The sequence below is a fragment of the Peromyscus maniculatus genome, chromosome 19 (assembly GCF_049852395.1).
Source record: "Peromyscus maniculatus bairdii isolate BWxNUB_F1_BW_parent chromosome 19, HU_Pman_BW_mat_3.1, whole genome shotgun sequence".
Lineage (NCBI taxonomy): Eukaryota > Metazoa > Chordata > Mammalia > Rodentia > Cricetidae > Peromyscus > Peromyscus maniculatus.
The window spans coordinates 13,558,162-13,581,398 of record NC_134870.1 but is presented as its reverse complement, the minus strand read 5'-3'; the positions used below and the strand labels follow the sequence as shown (position 1 = coordinate 13,581,398).

General features: G+C 38.3%; 1 protein-coding gene across 5 annotated transcripts in view; it reads right to left on the bottom strand.

Annotated features, from left to right (window-relative positions):
- Dtna (dystrobrevin alpha) overlaps positions 1-23,237 on the bottom strand; it is a 370,573-nt gene that overhangs the window by 283,467 nt on the left and 63,869 nt on the right. For 2 of the 5 annotated variants that reach the window (XM_076554814.1, XM_076554803.1), the window contains exon 2: positions 1,297-1,399. The exons of the other annotated variants lie outside the window; for them this stretch is intronic. The gene's annotated coding sequence lies outside the window, so the exon portion shown is untranslated. The remainder of the gene's footprint in view (positions 1-1,296; positions 1,400-23,237) is intronic. 5 annotated transcript variants of the gene reach the window in all.

Sequence of the window (23,237 nt, the reverse complement as noted above, 5' to 3'; positions counted from 1 at the left end):
GATGGCAAATACTTTATCAAATGCAAAATGACTCAACATTCTACTATCAATCTGAAAAAAAACTAAATTAAGTTATCCTCTGTTTATGAGAAAATGCTTCAAATTTGGAACAGATTTCTTTATGTTCAGTGACAGGACCAGAGTGAGGAGAATGTTCGTTTCAGTCCTGGATAGTCACTCTGATGACCTACCTTGCTTATCAGCTATTGAGTTGGGTTGTCACTAGAATGTTCTGGGTTTCCTGCAGCCCGCCTGTTGTTGCCAACAGAATACAGTAACCTGAGGTAGTTCCGTGCCCCCAACTTGTGCCATGGACACTACACTAAAGGCACAGGCTTGGCTTCAGCTTGCCCTGTAGCCACAGTGCTGAGGCTGGGGGTTCCATGCTTATGCTTACAGGCATTGCCCAAGCCCAGGGCTCTGAGATTTCCCTTTGAGTGTGCAGAAATAGAAAGGTAATAGCACTGTGCTCTCACAGAAGGCAGATCTGTATATAACGGAGGAAGAAGGAACCTGACAGTTTTCCATCCTGTGTGAAGAAAATGTTAACATTTCTGATTGGCCCTGTCACTTTAAGGACATTTATGAAGCCCAGGAGAGCTATTTACTGGAGGTCAGACTTGACAAAAAGTTATTCAAATGCTGAGACTGCAGGTAGCTATCTAAAACCTGAATAGGCTCCATTCTTTATGGAGGTTAACACAGACATGCAGGGGAAAACAGGGAGGAGAAATGTAAACACACAGGGAGGCACGAGGCAGGGCTGGTGTTCAGGAAGGTACACTTCAGAATCCGTCCTCTCCCAGTGGCTCACACCAAACTAAACTTCTAACTCATATCAGAGTGTATAAAACACAGCTGTGGATATTATTTAAGGAAAGGTTGGATACAAAATCCAGTCTTTAAGAAAATGGAAATCTATTTGCTCATGGAAGTTAAGATGTAAAGAAGGATGGAGTGAAGTTATGTATGGAGGAAGTCGTGTTTGGAAAAGGCTGTGATTGAATAAGGTTAGAATGATTGTTGAGGACGACATGAGGATGGTCACTAGATCTTACCAAAGGGTCAGAAATTGGAGATCACTTAGGTGAGAATCTGAAGAAACATGCACACCACCAATCAGATGTTTCCTTACAATACAAACCAAAACAAGACAGATGGGTGATGTTAGCTGAAAAAATGGAAGTGCTTACACAATCTGTTGACACTCTGGAGAGCAAAGATGGAAAGAGAAGTTTAAGATCTTGACAGAGTTGAAAGATGGCATCGTGCCAGTAAAATGAGAGGGGCACTCACCGGAAATGAACCACAGAGGACAGACGCAGTTTGGATCAGAGTGAGAGGAGGAATGTTTTCCAGCACACAGGTACAGCAGCCAAGGCCCTGGGAAGCTGGATGCCTGTAGAAAGGAATTATTTCCTTCTTGTACTCTTTAAGTAGTAAAAACATTGCATCGTGATTCAATTAGTCAGACCATTATAGCATTAAGAAAAGCAAGAGTTCTTCCATGAACAATATAACCATACATACACATTTGAAACTTTAACGGCAAACTCTGCTCGGTTCTATTCTCTTGGAAGGTCCTTCACTCCTTGCATAGTTTAAGAATACAGAGTAAGTGTTGTGCTGAGCTTTCATATTTACGGATTCTTGCACACAGAGCTAAGATGGGGGGTTAATCTTGTTAGCTGGGTTGAGCATGATCATGAAGCATACCTCACTCTATCTGAGAGGGTTTCCCAGGAAGGTTCAGCTGAAGAGGATGGAGATGACACTATTCCTGGCTAAGGTTCTAGGCTGTATATAAAGAAAGCTAGAAGAGTCACAGCAATCGTTTCTCTCTGCTTCTTGACTATAGATATAGTATGATCAGCCACTTCATATTCCTGAGGCTATGACTTACCTACCATGGTGGGCTGTACCCTTGAAAGAACTGAGAGCCAAAATAAATCCTTCCTTTCTTAAGTTTCTTTAAAATAAGATTTATTTTTATTTTATGTGCTTGAGTGTTTTGCCTACATGTATGTACATGTGCCATACATAGGTCCAGTGCTCATGGAGGTCAGAAGAGGACATTGGGTCCCCTGGAACTAGAGTTACAGATGATTGAGACACCATGTGGGTGCTAGGAACAGAACCAAGGTCCTCTGCAAGAGTAGCCAGTGCTCTTAACTACTGAGCCATCTCTCTAGTCCTAATTGAATTGCTTTTCTCGGGAATTCTATCACAGCAACAAGGAAAAGTAAATAACACAGGATCCTCCCATGCCATTCCAAGCTGGATGCACATTTTACATGAACTCTCTCTATTGAAGTTGGTGTTAAGGGTCAACATTTGTGGTTGGAAAGATGAGATCAATATAGTAGTGTGGATTTGTTTAGATCTACATGATTAATTGACAGGGATATCTTGATTAATTAATTATCAAATAATAAATGATTGATCTTATGGTTTGGATATAAAATGTTCCCCATAAGGTCCTGTGTTTGAACATTTGGTCCCTAGCTAGTCATACTGGTTGGAGAGGCTGTGGAAATTTCAGAAGTAGGGGCTGAGCTGGAGAAAGTGGATTTCTCGGGAACTGGACTTGTATATTATAGACTGACCACAATTCCTGTCTCATTTCTGCTTCCTGGTCTGCCTAGATGTGAGCAAGGAGCCTCATGGTCCTGTCACCACAGTTAAGAGTCAACGCTGTTCTCACACCTCGAACTGTGGGCCAAAATACACTCTTTCTCCCTGAAATCATTTATTAGATACTGGATACAGTGAAAAGTACAGTAATTAACACCATTGAATTGGAAATTTATTTTTATAAGAATTAATGTTGCATAAGAATTTATAATGCATGGGAAACTTTAAATCAGAGAAAGAAAAACACAGGACAAAAGAGAGAAAGGAAAGGGATTCGGAGACAAAAATGGAATCAGCAGCATGCAGTGGGAGAAGGGCAAGATGAACTCTGGGTAGAAGCACGGACCTGGCATGCCTGTGATGTCGTGTTCCTCAAGGGTTTGTGTGCTGGAGACTGGTCATTTGCATGGTACTGCTGGAAGTGTGGACCTTAGGTAGAGTTAAACTGTGAATTGCTCAGGTTTTGGGGGTATCACCTTTGAAAGGGATTGAAGTAGAGACCCTTGCTTCTCTTCCTGGATAAAGCAAATGTCGGGGAACGTGTTTGATCCCTGAGCACTTCTCTTGCTTTGCATCTGGAGATATGATCTCTCTTTCCCCAACCAAGGTCTTTCCACTGTGAACCACCCACTATGAAGTACTCACTGGAGTCCAGCTTCTGCCTTTGGAAATGTAGAACTTCAAGCTAAGCAATCCTGTTTTCTTTTTAAAGTCATCCTGGTTAGATTTTTGTACTAGTATCAGGAAGTAGACTAACACAACAGCAAAAATTAACTTCCTCTAAACCCTGACTATCTTTTTCTTTATAAAAACATACTACTTAGAAGCAAAGTCCAGTGGAAATCTAAATAGCCATTCAATTTGTCATTGTCTGAGCACCTTAACAAATCATATCCACAAATGTGCACACACATGCACATGGACTGACTGGGCTTTGAAGTTATAATACATTAATTATCGCCATTGTAAAATGTTAGGCTGACAATAAACTATGAAACCCCAGGTTTCATTTTCCCTGGCCTTGTTTTTATAAAATCACCCCCATCTAATGTGATCAACACAGTCTCAGCCTCACACTGACGGTGCCTCATTTTCCAACCCATTGTACATGGAAAATTCCTATTTTTAAAGAGACAATAGTTATTGTTTTTTATGAAATTTCAAAGCATATTCTCTGCAGAGAGCTACATTCATGTGAAGGGAGTTGTCTAATTGCAGCATGCAGGAAATAACACTTAATTACATCTTTAAATGTGAGACGGAGAAACGGATGGGGACAGAATAAGCAGGGCCGGAATAAAGGTTTCATAGAGGAGCCCTTATCGCTCTCGGGTGAAGGGCTTTTGAAATTCTAATTAGTCACATATATGTAATTTGTGAATAGAAATACTGAAAGAATAGACAAATAGATTAAACTCATTTCCCAATTTAACATGATGTCAAAATAGCAGTTAGGCAGACTAAAGAAAAAAAAATTGTAATATTGTATGGTTTTTATGCCAACATAAAGGCTATGTTTAGCTATTGACCTGTTGGTAGTAATCTTAGGTTATAGAGTCTAATACATCTCACTTTTAAATACGACACAGACAGTCAGATTTTGTACACTCTACAACTTAAATTTGTATAAACTTATATACTTTAAAGTCCTGCCTTTCAAGTCTGCCATCAAATATTTCAAAAATAATAACATATAAACCCCCTAAGAATCCTATCCAAGTCATTAATATTTAAATTTAAATATATAGCTTAAAAAATATTGACCTTAAATTAGATCTTTAATTTTGCCTGATTTTTTTTTAAAACTTAACTTGTCAAGGTGAATAATGCAAAATGGTTTAGTCTGTAAAAATGAAGGCACTTCATTTATGGGGTGATGTCACCCCATAAAGCTAACAAAACTACTCAAAACTTACTAATAACTGTGATTGATTAAAATCATGCTTAAACATACCTCTCCTCAATTAAAATAAAACAGTTGATATGAATAAACCTATACGTGGTCACCATTGTTACTAACTCAAGAATGTTCAGGAGGAATTACAAATGACAAAAACGTGAATAAGACACAAAAGTGTTCAGCCATTCTTCACATGGAGCTGGAAAACCAAATTTGTGGTTTATCAACTGCATACCTCTGGCCCTTGGACAAATGTTTGAAAGATAAAATAATAGCCATTGGAGTATTTCATATGATAAGAAAACCAGCTTACAGTACTGTAAATATGAGAACCAATAATGACTTAGAAGTACAATATAATTTTATAGCTTGTTTGCATGTAAACATAAAGTATCCTTGTATGGTTAATGCATCTCACACAAGACAGTATCACATCTACTCCATATATTTACATATGTTTCAAAACAGATTTATTCACTTTTATTCATGTGTATGAGTGTTTGCTTGCATGTGTGCATGTATCCCACATGTGTGCAGTACCCACAAAGGTCAGAAGAAGATGTGTCAGTTTTCTTTGAACTGGAGTTACAGATGGTTCCGAACTACCCCGGATCTTGTGGAATAGCAGCCAGTACTTATAATCTCTGCGCCATCTCTCTGTGTCTCATGCTATATATTCTTGACTACTGCATTCTAGTGGAGTCAATGGGATGGCTGGGAAGCATTAAGTCAAAGGTCAGGAAGGGGATCAGAGTTGGGAAATTACGTTCTCACACTGGGGATGTGACAAGATATCTGTGATGAGCAGAGATGTCAAGAATGTAAGACTCCACCCAACACAGAAACTCTAAAGATCTTGAAGCATGTAAGTAAGTCTCTGTGGCTCAAAGGTTGGAGGTTGCATACAACTGTTTAAGTACTATATGTATCTCTGAAACACATATGTTGGGCACTATGAAGGGAGACTGTACAAAGCTCTTTGACACAAAGTGGGGGCTACAGTGGGGTGAATCTACCCAGTGTGGGTTGACAATATTGTTAAATGGAAATGCAGGTAATGTCCTCTCCCAAGTATTCAGCAGAATCACTATGGCCTTCCATCTTGGTCCTGTGCCTGGCTGGGAGCTGTGGCTCATGGCTGCTGAGGCTTCAAGGAGGCATCACCACATATCACACACTAATAGCTCAGGAAAAGACCACAAATCCAAAGAGACATTTTCCTGAGTGTCTCAGGCCTCTCAATCCATCATAAAAGCCAGAAGTTACAACTTGAACGATTTACATGGACACTGCCTCAACTTGTATTTTCACCATCCGGTAGGGGACATCATTGAAAAGTCTGTTAGATTTTTTTTTTTTTGTCATGTTCATGCATTCACAATTGAATTTCTAACTTCTGAAATTGCTTTTGTCAAAGATCAAACAGCTAAAATCCATTCTTTATACTACTCAACCTGCATTTGGTTTTGATCTGATTTCTTTTTAGTAGTAGTAATAATTAAATTTATTCATTTATTTTACATTCCAACTGCAGTTTCCCCTCCCCCCTCTCCACCAATTCCCTCCTCCCCACCTTCCCCTTCACTCTCCATCCATTCCTTTTCTGTTTTTGTTCAGAAAGGGGCAGGCCTCCCATGGGTGCCAACAAAGCATGGCTATGAAGTTGGGTCAGGACTAAGCTCCTCCCTTTGTATCAAGGCTGGGCAAGGCAACTCAGTATGAGGACTAGGTTCTTTTTTTTTTTTTTTTTTTTTTGGTGTTTCGAGACAGGGTTTCTCTGCGTAGCTTTGCGCCTTTCCTGGAGCTCACTTGGTAGTCCAGGCTGGCCTCGAACTCACAGAGATCCGCCTGCCTCTGCCTCCCAAGTGCTGGGATTAAAGGCGTGTGCCACCACGCCCGGCGAGGACTAGGTTCTTGAAAGCCAGCTAAAGCATTAGGGACAGGTACTAAGCCCACCACTAGGAGTCCCACAAGTAGATCAAGCTACACAAATGTCACAAAAAAAAAAATAAAAATAAAAATAAAATATCCCCCCACCTTTTTTGTTTTTGTTCTTTTGTTTTGTTTTGTTTTTTATGAGACATGGTTTCTTTGTAGACCAAGTTGGTCTCCAACTCACAGAGATCCACCTGACTCTGCTTCCCAAGTGCTGGGAAAGGTATGCACCACCACCTCCTGGCTCTACTTCACCTGAAGCTGCATTTGGTTTTGATCTGAATTCATTCCTTCCTTCCTTCCTTCCTTCCTTCCTTCCTCCCTTCCTTCCTTCCTTCCTTCCTTCCTTCCTTCCTTCCTTCCTCCCTCCCTCCCTCCCTCCCCCTCCCTCCCTCCCTCCCTCCCTCCCTCCCTCCCTCCCCCTTCCTTCCTTCCTTCCTTCCTTCCTTCCTTCCTTCCTTCCTTCCTTCCTTCCTTCCTTCCTTCCTTCCTTCCTTCCTCTCTTTTTTAATATTCTATGGCTCTATGGCACATTGGCTTGATTTGATTTCTTAAAGATTATTTCTCTCTTAATTTGTATGCCATCCTTCTCTGATACTTCCTCCCTTTTTGTTTGTTTGCTTGTTTGGTTGGTTGTTTTTTCCTAAAATTGTCACTTAAGGTCTTCTTCAGACAGTTCGGCAGAAATCACCAGTTTCTAGAGCCTGTTTTTGTCTTTTGGTCCTTATACATCGTCTTTGGTAAACTTACTCATTCTTCCACCCAGATCTTCTCTTGATATCTAGACTACTGTGTGCACCTGCCCACATAACATTTTCATAAGTTAGTCCATTACTAATCCCAGGGTCATAGTTTGCTCTGCTTGGCATCGAGCAGTGATCCATAAAGTTAACTAACACCTTGTCTCCTTTCTCTCCTCAAATGTGCTCCATAACAGACACAACACCTTCTCTTCAGAACTCGGGGAACTGAATCTTGCTCACCAGTAACGTCTCCATCTTGAACCCCTGAATATACTCTATTTGGAAAAAAATAGATCATTACAAGTAATATAATATTGAATTAAGAACTCTCATGAAGAAATCCTGGATAAAGATGGGCACTGAATCCAATGGCACATTCGCTATTAAGAAACAGAAAAGAAAAAGACAGAGAGAGGCAGAGAGATTTCATGAAGATGGAGTGAGAGACTGAAGGTTCTTCTTTGCCACTGGCCAAGAAATGTCCAGAAACATCAGAATTCAGAAGAGGCAGGGAGTGTCCGTCCTTACAGCCTTTAGGTTGCATGACCTTCCTGGGGACTAGGCATTCAACTTGTAGCTTCTGGACTAAGAGTGAATTAATTTCTGTTGTTTCAAACCATTGAGTTGGTGGTGATTTATGGTCTAAACCCAGGAACCCACACAGTGCCCGTTCTTAGTTTACCCATGCTCCCATGCTCCAAGGTCTGTTTTTATAGTTGGGTTGGTTCTTGAAAGCACATTTTTCCTTTAGACTTCTATTCCTTAAATACAGGACTGTGAATTTCTTCTTTCTCCATCATACCTAATATTTGGCACATGATCATTATAAAACATTTTTATTTGCATATTAGTTTGTGTTAAGTGTTATAGAGTTAGCACAAATGTACATATAGCAAAAGTCAATATTTTAAGTCATTTAAGTTATTTTAGGAAGTTATTTTATTTTTAGGAAGTTATTTTATTATCTGAGCTGGCAAAGTGGCTCAGCTGGTAAACATGCTTGCCTCCAAGCCTGACATTCTGAGTTCAATTCCCCAGGACTCAGATGGTGAAAACAGAGAACAAACTCCCACTCACATACACACAAAGATATACATACATAAATATAATAAAAAGAAAGTTGTCTTGTTAGACACCCAGCCTATTCCTAGTTTAAAATTCCTACTTACACATTAAAACCACAGATACTTTGCTAAGTCACTTGGTGGAGAAAGGCAACAAAGGAACTCAGGAGCTGTTACTATAAAGAACAGAGACTGTGAATTCATTTCCTTAAGGCGGGCTCCCTAAATATACTGTTCATAATTGCATGTGTTTTGTTTAGGACACAAAAAGCTCTGCCAGGAAAATCTCATGTCTTTATCTTAGATCTACAGCTGGCAGCTACCCCAGGCTCACACACCCACGTGCGTGCTCTCTCATTAACCCTGTTTGAAGAGGGTCAGCACATCTCTGACACATCATGGCAACAACAGAAGGAGACCCAGATACACTTAATGGTATTAGTTATTTGCATATAAAATGGTCAAATGGTCTAATTAAAAGGCTCGCTGTGTATTTGAACAAATGTGTATAAAGCAGCTTAAAAGGCATAATCCTCTTCAATCTGAAATTTTATTGAAAGACAGATGGATGGAGATAATAAGCATAATTTCTAACTAAAAATACACACATGCTTTATTTGTCTATAATAAAATGTGTTTTGTACTTAATATTCTTCTAGCAGAGTTTCCCCCTTAACAATAATAAATAAGAATTTGACTTTGCCAGCTGAAGCTGAACTTTTCAAATATCTTTAAAAAATATGGAGATGTTGGTCAAAGGAAAGAAACTTTCAGATCTAAGATGATTACAGACTGGAGACTAATTATATTGTACTGAACAGTCATTATATATTCATACTTAAAATTTGTGAAAAGAATTGATTTTCAGCTGTTCTCAAAACACACACATACACGCTTATACACACAGTATACATGTGAAGTGATGGACGTGTCAATTAGCTTGATTATGAAAATAATTTTGTAATACAAATATAAACATCAATTTTTATACCTTGACGTTATAAGTTTTATGAATTATAACTGATAAAGATGGAAAAACAAAACAAACAACAGCTAGAAGGTGGATGTGGCCAACGAACAAAGTAGAGCTCATGATAAGGGAGGCAAACTTCTTTTTAGTGCATATACAGAAGAAGGTCTTTGTAAGACCAAGAGAAAACCAGGGTACTCACAAACTATAATGTCCATGAAGAAGTCTATTCTTTTCAGGGCTTCCAAAGCAACGAAGCCAAAACTAATTGTTTTAAAATATTAGAAATGTATTTCATCACAGTTCAGGAAGTCTCAATATTGAGGTGTTAGCAGGACAATCCCTTTGGGACAGAACTTGCGCATGCTTTTCTGACAAAAGTTGTTAGTGACAACAGTCCCCGGTATTCCTTAGCTTGTGGCAACCTACATCTAATCTGTACCCCCATTTCACATGGTCCTGACCCCAGGTATCTCTCTGTGGATTTTGATTAGCAAGTCATACGCTGCGTTTATGGTCCTTTCCAACCCAACATGACCTCATTGTAACTATGACATCTGCGAAGACTCTATTTCTAAATGAGGTTAATTCTTTGTTGACATCACTTGGTGGCATGCTACTCAATGCAGTGCAGCTCTCTAGTTTTTCAAGTCCTCAACTCTCATGTTCCATCTCATCAAAAATTAAACATACTTACACTCATTCAGGGATGCATTTCCCAACTTGCAATATATCCAAAGGCAAATTCCCTCATTTTTTTTTTTTTTTAAAAAAACTGTGCTTCAAGGACAGCATGAACTTTCTGCAAAGTCTTTGTCTTAAGTAACTTAACACTTGAGTCTAATGGGAATTGTTATATAAATTAGTGGTTCTCTGACTTTAAGGGACTTCTCAATTACTCGGAGACTTATTAAAGTACAGATTTGCTGAGTTCTACCACAGTGGCAGCTATCCATACTTCTAACAAGTCTCAAGTGAAACTGGTGTGAATTTCCTGATGACATTTTAGGAGTCACTGTCCTGAATGATCATTAGGCAACAGTGGCTGCTACTGGCAGGAAAGAAGGTCTCTTCACTCATTGCCAAGTTCCTTGCTTCCACAACCATTTTCGAAGTCAAAGAAAAGTCTAATAAGGAAAGCAATGGAGGGAGATGTCATGTCTGGTTATGAGCCATACCCATCACCAGCTTCTGTTTGATTAAGAAGTTATAAGAACATAAAGCAGTGGAGCACACCAGCTTCTCCATAGTTTGCGTTAATTCATATCTACAAAACTTAAGAAGCTCTTTTTTTTATATTTACCATGTACAATTTTCTTTCTCAAAATATGGAGGGTGTTAAGAAAATCTCAGTGGAGTGTACAAACATTATGAAATTGTGGTTTATTTGTTTATTAAATTAAAGATGCATGTACATATGCAAATATTTCTAAAAGACATTTTTAGGTTTTGGATTGTTGTTATAGATTTTACTTATCTTAGGAGGATATTATTGAATAAATGAATATCCTTCAACAATGAAGTAAGAGGGAAGAGTTACTGTTTCTCAGCTTGTTTCCGCAGAAAATATAAATACAATGTAAACATAGGCTCTGATATATGGGGAAAGAGAAAGTGCTTTTTAAAAGACAACAGTTTTAAATACAAATGAGGATCATTTGAAGAGTGAAAATTTTAAAAGGGCAATTATTTAACTCTATTTAAATTTTAAATTTATTGTAATTGAATAGCAGAAACACAGTATTTTCAATGTCTCCCTGCACTAATATAAGTAGATAAATGTAGCTTAAAAAATTAAAGTTCTTAAATCCATACTAATCATAACATTCAACAAACTAAAAGAAGGACTGCGGCCGGATGTTGCTCTTAGCATCCTTCACAATCTTTTTCTCTAACGTAGTAAGTATGTTTAACAAAATCGTCATACTTTTTCTAGCCCCTGTGAGGTAAAACAGGGATGGCTTGTTTTCTAAACAATTAAATCATTAGTATGTGAAGAGATCAAAGCAAATTTGGTTTTGAATAGCATTGTAAGAATTCTTTACCTCTTTAGACTAGAATGTGATGCTGGGAAGGCAGTAAACACAGCATATAATTTAGAAAAGAAAACAAGGTCCTTTGCCAGGCTGTCCTCATTCTGGAGTATAATCTTGTGTCTAACATGTGCTTTAAAGTACATGGAAATACATCTTGAGAGGGCTGTGGCTTTGCTAATGAGGACTTCCATAAAGTTCATAAGGACTCCAGTGATGACAGTGTCTTAAATTTCATCTCAATATTTTTTAAAGGATGTTAGAAAAGCAGAATATTTTTAGGGAAGTTCATTTTATCTTTAAAAGCCATACCCAAACCTGAAATTTCTATGATTGTGTTAACTAGAGTATGCTTACGAAATTGTTTTTACACATTGAGCAAGAGAAAACATATTCTTTTCTTTCTATTAGTTCCTTCTTCTTCATTATCTGATGACATATTTTACAATCTCAAATTCATTGAATAGATTATAATTAGGATACAGTTCAGATAGGTAGACAATAATATAGTATTTAACATGTTCCACCAAATAATTTCACTTAGTTTGGATTTATGTTAATATTTAATGAAAAATTATCACCAAGATATTTTATTCAAATTTTAAGTTGCAGTAGATTCCTCCTGAGTAACCCTAAAAAAGCAAGATGGATTTATGGGCTGTAGATTTTGGAGAATCAAGATTCATCTATAGAGACATCCAAAAGATTGTGACAAATATATGTGTTTATTTCTGTTATTTATAATACTTGGTTCACTTTCTTTAAAAGGAATTACAAGCAGTAAATGTTTTCCTGGCCTTAGAATTTACTATCACCTTCTCATTCTTATGTTTTTTTTTCATAATCTAGTTTTTGCTTTGGAGGTTGTACTGGTATGTTTGGTTTGTTGACCACATTGGCCCTAGAAGAGGTATGAACGTGGCACATACAAAATCCTAAACTTACTTAAAATGTTGTGAGATTTTATTTTATTTTGCATTGTTTTTGTATCTCAGTTGCATGGTTTTCAAGAATGAACTTAGTATAGGACAGTATTGTGTCCCAATGTCAAAAGGTTGGCCATGTTTGCTAGAACACTCAAGCCATGACCTTGACATGGTCCTAAAATTATCACACAGAATTGTTTGCTCTCCAGTGGCTTGTCATTTCCTAAAGAAGACACATCCAAAACAAAACAAGTCAGCATTAGATCTACATAATAGGTCCTTTTGTAGGGTGAGGTCACAGAAACCTTCAGTTTAGGAAGCGAAAGTAGAGTTAGCTGTTGGGAGGATGGGTAGAAATGAGTGCCTCCATCAACAGTGTTAGCAATGAAGACTGAGCCCACTAGAGACCCTCCAGTCATTTTCTAGGACGGGCAGTTATAAAATGGGGAGCATTTTTAAGAGCTGTATTTTAGTGGCTTTCTATACATATTTTGTGGCATGATGTTTATAATGACAGCAAAAATGGAACATTAATCTAAATTTATTAGGAGAGATCTAAATGGGTGGTGAGGAAGATGAGAAAGCCCATCCCTGAAAGGAACAGATCCTCACCAAAGACCTCAGCAAAGCAGTGATCTTTTGTTGTGACTCAGGTAGACTTGCAATGAGGAAGGAGAGAGGAAAATTTTAATTTCTGTTTCAGTCAAATGTAGTATTTAGACATCATATTTGCAGGTCACCATTATAGAAGCTTGGATACATTCGTGAATATTCCATGTAGGGGGACAGGCACCTTTTTCCTCTGAATGGTCACTGGATCGCTTTGCAGCGTTAGATATGACAGTTAGTTTGTTTCTTTTATCTAAATAATGAAGACACAGAACTTCATAAACATATCCTAAGTTCACTTTTCAGATTTCAGTTAAAAAAGTAAAAAATTAAAAAGCTGTATTTAGATGCCAATTTGCTGTTTCTAGAATCCTTTGATTCTCTACTCACATTCCTGCCTTATCTACAGAACCTGGCTCTGCTGCTTATGCTGCTGACTTTGAGATGTAAGAAAACAATTAAATGATTGTGAGTTTGGAGTTTTAAATAACTTTGAAACAATTATTTCATTTCCTTTTAGTATTATTTCTAATTACTTTTTAAATAATATGCTCTAATTATTTTCATTTTCTCTTCACTCTTGCTTTCCAGGAACAAACTAGGGAAACTGGGCTTTGCAGATGCTTTGTCTCTGTATTATACTCACTAGAACCTAAAGCTATTAAGTGTTTTTAATTAAATCTCACTGTACAGCTTATTTCTGCTCGTGACAGGGTTGACACATTCCAATATTAAAGGTGGCGGCTGTGCATAGTTTATGTCCTGAGAACTGTTCTGACAAGCACTCTGTCCTGGTCATAACCATCCGAGACCTCCATCAATGAGTCTTAGTCTGCCCATTCTTAGCATGACCTTCTTCCTCAAGTCTGCTACATCAGTCTTCCTGTTCCTTGGTGATGACGCACATATTCAGTCTCAAGACAAATGTACTTTTCTGTTCCCTCTGCATCTCTAAGATATTTGCATGATTTGACCCTTGACTTTATTTAGTTCTCTGCTCAAATACCACCTTACAACAAAGGCATCTTTCTGACCACCCTCTGTATAAGTGTATCTCTTTTCGCCCTGCAGCTGGGCTCAGTCACTTCCCCCTTTGCATCATCTTACGGTCATTGTGTGCTATCTTGTACATTTACTTTTTGGGCGTTTGTTGTTTTCCACTGCTAAGAAGCATGTGAGCTTTTTAAAAGCAAGGACTCTCTCTTGTTCTGGGTTGTGGCTCTGTCTAGAGTAGTGCATGACACCTAACTAGTACTTTGTAAATATTAGTTTAATTTATTCAATAATTAAAAAACTAAAACAAGAGATTGCATGTATGATGACATAGTGACCCATAACTGGGGAACTTTGTACTTATTTGTGAACTGGTTGGTTTTAACATATTTTCTCAAGTGTTGATAGCTTGACCCATGGCTGGTAGCACTGTTTTGAAAGATGGTAGAAAATTTAGGAGTTAAAGCCTGGATCAACAAAGTAGGTCACTGGATGTGAAATTGCAAACAAATTAGGATGCATTTCATGATCTTAGAAAAATGAGAACAAGCCAAACCCAAGTCAGTAGATGGAAAGAAATAATTAACAACCAGTGTAGTAATTAATGACATGTAAACAAAAAGAACAATACATAGAATCAATGAAGCTCAGAGTTCCTAACACAGACAATAATAAACATAATTAAGTCATCAACCAGTGTAACCAAAAGAAGAATAGATCCAAAATAATAAATTAGAGATGGAAAAGGAGACATCACAACAGACACTAATGAAATTCAGAGGATCATTAGGACACACTTTAGAAACCTGTATTCCGATAAATCAGAAAAAAGACACAAATACATTACTAGATTCATGTGATTTACCAAAATTAATTCAAGAGCATATAAAGAACTTAATCAGATCTAATGACAAGTAGAAAAATCAAAGCAGTGATGTTGTTGGTTGATTTTAGTCTTACTCTTTGTTCTTTACTCTTTGGGGGCCTGTCACCCAGCTCCCAAATAAACCACACACAGAGTCTTATTCGTCTTTATGAATGTCCAGCCTTAGCTCAGCTGCTGTTCGCCAGCTTTTCTTCACTTATATTGTCCACCTACCTTTTGCCTCTGGCCTTTTACCTTTCTCTATTTCTGTATACCTTTCATTACTCCATGTTTGGCTGTGTGGCTGAGTGGCTGTCCCTCAGTGTTCTCCTCCTTCTCTGTCCTAGACCCTCTTTCTATTTATTCTCTACTCGCCAGCCCCACCTATCCTTTCTCCTGCCTCATAATTGGCTGTTCAGTTCTTTATGAGACCATCAGGTGTTTTAGACAGACAAAGTAACACAGCTTCACACAGTTAAACAAATGCAACATAAAAGAATGAAACACATCTTTGCATCATTAAAACAAATGTTCCACAACATAAACTATTGTAACACATCTTAAAATAATATTCCACAACACAGTGACAGTTTCCCAGCTAAAAAAAGTTGAACCCCATATGGATTCATTGCTGATTTCCATGAGATCTTACAAAAGAACTAATACTAATGCTCTTTAAATTGTTCCTAAAATAGAAATGGGAGGAATGTTATCAAGCTCAAATTTCATAAAGAAAGTATTACCCTAATATCCAGAATAAATACATAACAACAACAAAAGTGTTAAAATTATAGGCCATTATCTTTGATGAATGTAGACACAAAGATTCTCAAGGTAATTCAACTACACATCAAAAATACTATTCATGACTATCAAGTTGGTTTCATTACATGGACACAAACATAGTTTAATATATGCAAAATAGTAAATGTAACAAATTACAACAATAGACTCAAAGGCAGAAATCACATAACCATTGCAATAGAAGCAAAAAAGCCCTTGACAAAGTTAAGCATTCCTTTACAATGAAAGCTCAGAAACAACTACTCTAGACCAACAGCTGTGGAACCTGCATGGAACCAGCCTAGGCCCTCTGCATATGGGAGACAGTTGTGTAGCTTGGTCTGTTTGAGGGGCCCCTGGTAGTAGGATCAGGATCTATCCCTGGTGCATGATCTGGCTTTCTGAAGCCCATTAGCTATGGTGAGATGCCTTGCTCAACCTTGATGCAAGGGAGAGGGTCTTGGTCTTGACTCAACTGAATATACCAGGTTTTTCTGACTCTCCATGGGAGGCCTTACCCTTTTGGAGGAGGGAACAAGGACTAGGTCGGCAGGTGGAGGCATGAGAAAGGGATTGGTGGTTGGTATGTAAAATGAATAAGAAAATTTATTAAATAAAAAAAAATTCTGAACAAGTGAAAGTATAAAAAAATGGGAAGAATTTGTCTTAAAGAAATAAAGTGTTTTTTTGTGATTAATCATTACCTAACATTGTATTAAGTGTGGAAAACTCAGAGGAGGCCACTAAAATCAGGAACAAGAATGCCCACGTTTTTATTCTTATTCAGTACAGTACTGGTAGGCTTCTCTAGAAAAACTGAACAAGAAAAGAAATAACAGAGACATACATAAAAGGAATAAGTCAAATTATGTTTATTTGCCAACAATATAATTCTGTATGTAAGACAGCCTAAAGATCCCACCAGAAAATTCTTGGAAGTATTAAACATTTTCAGAAAAGTAAGGACAAAATCAATAGGAAAGCAATAAAAAAATCTCATTCACGAAAGCCCCAAAACAACTAAAAAACAAACCAACCTAGGAATAAACCTAATGAAGGAGGTGAAAGACATCTACAATAAACATCTCAGAACTCTGAAGAGGAAAATTACAGAAACCTCCCATGCTAACGGATTAACAGAACTGATATTATTATGAAAATGGCTATATTACCAAACAGGATCCACAGATGTAATACAATCCTCACATTCTAGCCATATCCTTCACAGAAATTAAACAACAACAACAAAACCTAATCTAAATTCCTTCATGTGTAAGCATAAAGGACTCTGTAAGATGAGCACAAAGAACAACGTGGTTGTTGTCACCAATAGCCTCTCTCTCTCTCTCTCTCTCTCTCTCTCTCTCTCTCTCTCTCTCTCTCTCTCTCTCTCTCTCTCTCTCTCACACACACACACACACACACACACACACACACATCTAAGGGAATTTCTGGGTAGGTGGCCACCCAGTTTGGTTGCTGTGATTGGTAGATTGCACCCAGCATATATTAAAAGCTGTCACAAAGCTAAAGCAAGCCCTCGTTTCAATACTCTTCTTACCTTTGTCACCTAAGCTCAGTATCATGACTTTTTAGAAGTAATTTTTCGCATGTTGAAGTTGTCTGAATGTATCTTTAAATGAATAACACAAGACTGTTTCATTTTGTGACTAAAAAAAATGGAAAACAATTCTCTCAAGGGAAATAGTCATAGCCCAGTGCACTTTAAACATCATAATGACATCTTTTGTAAACACAGCCAGCATAAGGCAGTCTGTAATTTTCATTGAGTTGGGTCATATGCTTACAGGTCAGTGTGCAAAGTAATTCTTGCCTTATAAGACTTTTCCCAGGAAGTCAGACAGTGGTACAATCTTGTAATTCTTTGGCTGGTTGCAGCTCAGAGCAAAATCTGCAGCAAGATCAATTTTTGTTCTGCATGGCATTTTTTTTCCCTGTTGGATTTGGGGGATTGGGGAGGGAGCAAAGGCAAGGCGACGTCAGTTGACTGAGGCTCCCTGGCACGAAGAATCAGAAATTTAATCATAAGAATAAGAAAGTAAGTCGTAAAAATATATAAATAAGCCAAATTTATAGTCCCTTGTAATGCTAACACTTGGGAGGCTGAGGCAATAGGATCATAAGTTCAAAGCCACAGTGAGTTAAAGAGTAAGACTCTACCTAAGTCAGCATCAATCAACACATACTGTCATAATTTAAAAATACATTTCCGTGTGTGTGTGTGTGTGTGTGTGTGTGTGTGTGTGTGTGTGTGTAGAGTGAGCGAGCCCCCAGGGAAGACTTTACCTCCCTAAAAGAACTTACCAACAAAAACTAAAAAGTACATAGAAATGTGATTAGGGATACCCCCCCCCCCCCCCCCCGCTGTTTTATAACAAATAGACATACAAACCATTCTTGTCATTTGTCCAAACTGATGCCGGCTTCTGTAGAACCAAAATTAAATCTGCCTGATTTTTGCTACTCTGAGTCTCCAGTACTCTTATTATGAAGTAAGAATAATTTTTCTCACTTTGAACACACACACACACACACACACACACACACACACACACGCACACGCACACGCACACGCACGTGCACGTGTAAGAGAGAGAGATAGACAGACAGACAGAGACAGACAGACAAAGAGGAGATATATATACTAGTGAGCCAGAGGGACTCAAAGATTAAATTTCAAAAAAGCAAAAAATAGTTGCTCTAAAAAAATTCTTACAAAAAGTATCTCCAGTCTTGGCCTGGGGGTGTAGTTCAGTTGTCAGAATGCTTGCCTAGCATGCACAAGGTCCTGGATTTAGTCATCAGTACCAAATGGATATAGTGTCACGTGCGTATAGTCTCAGTATACAAATTGTAAAGGCAGCAGCATCAGGAGTTCAAGACCATCCTACATTACACATTAAGTATGAGATAAGCCCACTCCATGAAGCCTATTTCTAAAAACAAAACAAAATCTCCTCTTTTTATGAAAATTGTCACGATTTGTCATCAGTCCATAGAACATATTAATTTATGTTGCAATTGTGCTCTGTACACAATTTTAGACGATATCATAGTAACAGGTTTATAGTAACAAAAATTGGAACAAGATGATTATATGTAATTACTGGGCAGATTCCCCTCTCCCACTGTGCTTTTACCTACCAAAAGTCTCTTCAGTTGTTTTGGAAGGCTCAGTTGATGACTTCAGGTTTGTGACAGAATGAGAGAGGCATTGATTACTCAATTGATATTGAGCCCTTTGGGGAACATTAAAGTGATATTACAAATATGTTCATTTGCATCTCTGTGCACTCACAGAGTTAGACAAGCTCTAAGCATGCATCCTGCATCCTTGGTGATTGAAATGAATCCCCCAGTGTCTTCTTTCATGAATTGCCTTACTAACAGAGTTAGAAAGCAACCAGTGAACAGGAATGCCCACTGACCTGTGAGCTTGGCAGGAGGGATTCTTGGCCTGTAGAACCTGCGATGGTATTGGTACAGATATGCTCACAGCTATGTCTCAGAACATAAAACTGGTTGGCAGACAGCCCTTGATTTGGATAAAGCCGGTGATTTAAGAAACTATTTGCAGCATAATGGAAGGAAAGTATTAGCAGGGTGAGGTATGTATGCTGTTTGAGCATTGGGCTAATTGGGTAAACCTCCATCTCCTGTAACCAGAGCCATGGATCCTCAGTTGTAGAGTCAACTTAGGATAAACTGAAATTCATGCTTTGCTTAGACAGAGGCCAGAAGGGAGTAGTTTGATGGCATGGGGAGAGGTACACTCCCACTGTTAACGGGAGGGGAATCTGCAATTCTCTTAGTACGATCCAGTAAAGTCATTTCAGAAAGAGTTTGGTCATCTTTTATACTCTGCAGGCAACTGACAGGAGAGTCACGTTTTATGGAGTTTTCTGGCAGCTTGCACTACAGAGCAGGGCTTTCCATTTACCTTAATGAACAGTCTCAGAATAAGTGCACGCACCCTGTGCTGTGAGGAAACTGGGCACACTTGGGGGTCTGGTGGCATGCTGAGAGAGCGTTGACACTGGAGGAAACAGACTCCAAGGACTATTTACCTTACTCAGTAATCTACAAAAAACCAAAACGCATTTGCCCTATTTTACTGTAGAATAATAATAATAATAATAATAATAATAATAATAATAATAGTGGATTGGATGGTGAATTGAGCAAACTACACCAAACTCTGCCTGTTGCCATTCATAACAACATCTTTAAACTTTATATCACCAAGTGTACTTCATGAGTTGGGCAGAAGTTTGAATTGAATGTAGGGAGAGCTTTGGCATTCAAACTTGTATATATGACACCCTGTTATATATATTGCTAAACAACGAATAAGAGGCACCTTGTTAACCATTCCAGGTTTGCATGCTACTGTGAAAATAAATTTCCATTATTTGTTTGTTGCTATGCAGTCTCTATTTTACTCAGTTAACATTTCTTTCTTGTTAATCACTTCAGTACTTGGTTGAGTTCATCACATAATAGAAAATATGTAACAAAAAAGTTGCTATCCTGCCAATGAGTGTGCTGATTTCCACTCATTTGTAGGGAGTGCTGCTATACAAAGATGGCTACCTACCCCACGTGATTATACCTGCCACCTGCCAGGAACTCTTTTGCAAAACTACGTTTTCTTGAAGTTGCTGCTACAATCTGGGGTAATGTGGCTAGTGTCAACTGCTTGAACTCCATCTGAAAGGCTTTTAAGCAGTGGGCATTCACTGCCTCCTTTCATCTGCTGTAAATCTCCAGAGGTCCTTCTACATCCAAGAACTCTTTCTTCCCAGCAGTCTGAACAATTATCACCTCCAGTAACACTATTAATACCATGGCCAAATGCATGGCAGAGGATACTCCTTCATTTACTGGATTCTCAAGTGTTTCGGAAATGGCTATCTTGAAAAGATAATTTTCTAGATAAGATACAATTGCCAATGTAGTTGTATATCATACAATCTAATTCCATACACTCTGACATAAAATCCTGGTATAATAACTAAAGGTGAACTTTACTTTCTATAAAAGGATTATATGGAGAACTCCACTGGGACTGTGTTCCTTGACTTCCTTTCTAGTTATTTTATGATCTTAGAGAAGTTTCCTAGTATGATTTTTTCACTGCCTCAAGCATCATGCTACCTCCTGAGTGAAGGAATGCAGCTCTTTGAAGCAGAATCCTTTTACTACTGAATGATACTGTAAACATCAGCTAGATAGAAGAAGACTTTCTATCACCACAAAAAGCATCCTATTAAGTCAGTGACTTAGGACAGTAAATATAGACAAGGGAACAGGACACATTATGAATTTTTGAATTTAAACGGTTTAGGATGACTTCCAAGAAAAGCCATTATCTTGTCCCACTTCTGCTGCCCCTTATATCTGCCCATGACGTCAGTGGGGATGAGTGCCTCATTGCCAGTAGCTGACAAATACTGATGCAGGAAGGCAATCATTTCCACGTGGCACAGTCGCTGTTTTCCTATATTTACACATATGATGAGCTTTTTAAGTAGTCTGTTACTCTGCAGCAAGCCACCTCTTGGGGTTAACAGCTGGTCATGCAATTCGTTTCATGTAAAAGAAGCCCCTTCCTTCTACACTTTCCTATCTGATTGCTACGGTGAGAGCTCATTTTCCTCATTTTTCTATGGGTTTCCAGATGTCTACTGGTTCTGCCACAAGATTGAAGAGCACATTCAGTGAATAAAATGTTAAATTCTAAGTATTCCTTCATACTTATATAACTACCACACACATATATAGTTTTGCGTTACGTTTCTATCTTGTGGGACTTTTTCATCTCATTATCAATTATCCATGCTTTCTAAATATAGCACATCGGTAGTATGCTTGACTTAATCAAAGCCTATTCAGGGCTCACCATGTTCAGGAATGTGTACCGGAAGCTTCCATATCCTCTATTTCACAACGCAGGTAGCTGCATCACTGGGCAATGCAACATTTTCTTTGCTCATCTTTCGGATGATTTTCCACACTGCTTAACACAAACAAGAGCTGTAGCAAGTGTGGGTGTGATCAACAGGGGAGGTAGACAGAGTACCTGTGGACAGCCGTTTTCCACAAGAGCAAAGGCTGCGTGCTCACAGTACTGCATGAGCTTCTTAGCTGCCTTTGTAAATTCATGCTTTGCATTGGGTTACTGTCTGCTAAGGAAACACATTTCTCAGAAATCCCTTTGTTATCTATTTAATTTGTGCGAGAATTAATGCATTATCTGTGTGCTGGTTTACAACTCTTTATTTCTCGAAGTTCTGGAGCTGTATGTGGGAAATTGAAGGATCAGAGGGGACATCTTTTCAAAAATTTAGCATTGGATTAAATCCTGGATTCAATACTTGGTAGCCTTAAGTGTGTAGGCAACATTCTGGGCTTCAAATTTGTTTTAATTATTTATTTTTATTTTATATGTATGTGAGTGCTTGCATTCATGTATGGAAGCACTTGTGCACCTATTTCTCATAGAAGCCAGAAAAGGGAGTCAGATGCCTTGGACCTGGAGCTACAGGTGGTTGTGAACCACCATGTGGGTGCTGGGAAGTGACCCTGGGTCCTTTGCAGGCATGGCCAGTGCTCTTAATCACTGAGCCAGATCTCTAGAGCCTGCAATTGTATTAGGCATAAAATGAGTGTTCTGATAGCACTATCATCTATTTTAAGTGAGATAACATATTCAAACTTCTTACAGGATAAGCAACCAAATGTGACCCGTGTAATCAGCAACAGACTGGAAGTTTGGTTAAGTTGTACATAAGTAGTCAATAGATCATTTTACCACTATAATTAATGTCAAGCAATGGCAATTAAATAGATCCTTTATAAAACGTCGTCAAGAAAAGATAATCATTACAAACATGGAGGGTTTGTGGAGACGTAAATAATATAAACTGCTTCATATCTTTGTCACTAGGTTGATGAAATCTCATGTTGTCTTTTTATTTTATCCCACCTGAATGTCCCAACCCCTCTTTCTGTCAGTTAGCCACTCAGGAGCCATGTTGGTGGTCAGATAAACTAACATGATATTGTAATTCTTGTGATCAGTTAACCCTCAGTATACTTAATAATAGTTCAATAGCACAAGGGACATGATATTGACAGTTTTAGTATGGTAAGGGTATGCATAACTTGCTGAGGTGGCAAAGCTCTAGGGAAGTCAGTTCTATGGGCTAAGTTGTGAGGAATGGAAGAACTCCCTGGTATGTACAAACACTGTAGACAGGAAGGGTAAGGGCCACAGTATACAAAAGCTTAGTTAAGACAGAAAAAGCATTACATGTTATCCCAGGCATGAATGGAGAGAAAAAAGTACTATGTGCAGTTCCAGTGATCTAATGGGTCATTTGAACACAACTCCTGAGAGTAAGTGTCATTAAGATCTGTTCACAAATGACTTTACTATCCCGCAACACCTAACATAATCCTTTACTTTGACAAACACTTGCATTAGTTATTTTAAAGTCGGTGTGACCAAACACCTAGAAGAATATCTCTAAAGAGGATATGCTCATGGTGCCAATGATGTCAGGCCACCATTGTGGAGGAAATTGGAAGGTAGGATGGGACAACATGATGGCCACAGAGAAAGTAGGGATGGGACCAGGGTAAGAAAGAGTACACAAGAAAGACACCACTCCAATGCTATATCTCCTCCAAATTGGCCCTGCTTCTCTCTTTTCAACACCTCCCAATAAAACTATCACACTCTTAAGCCATCAGGGA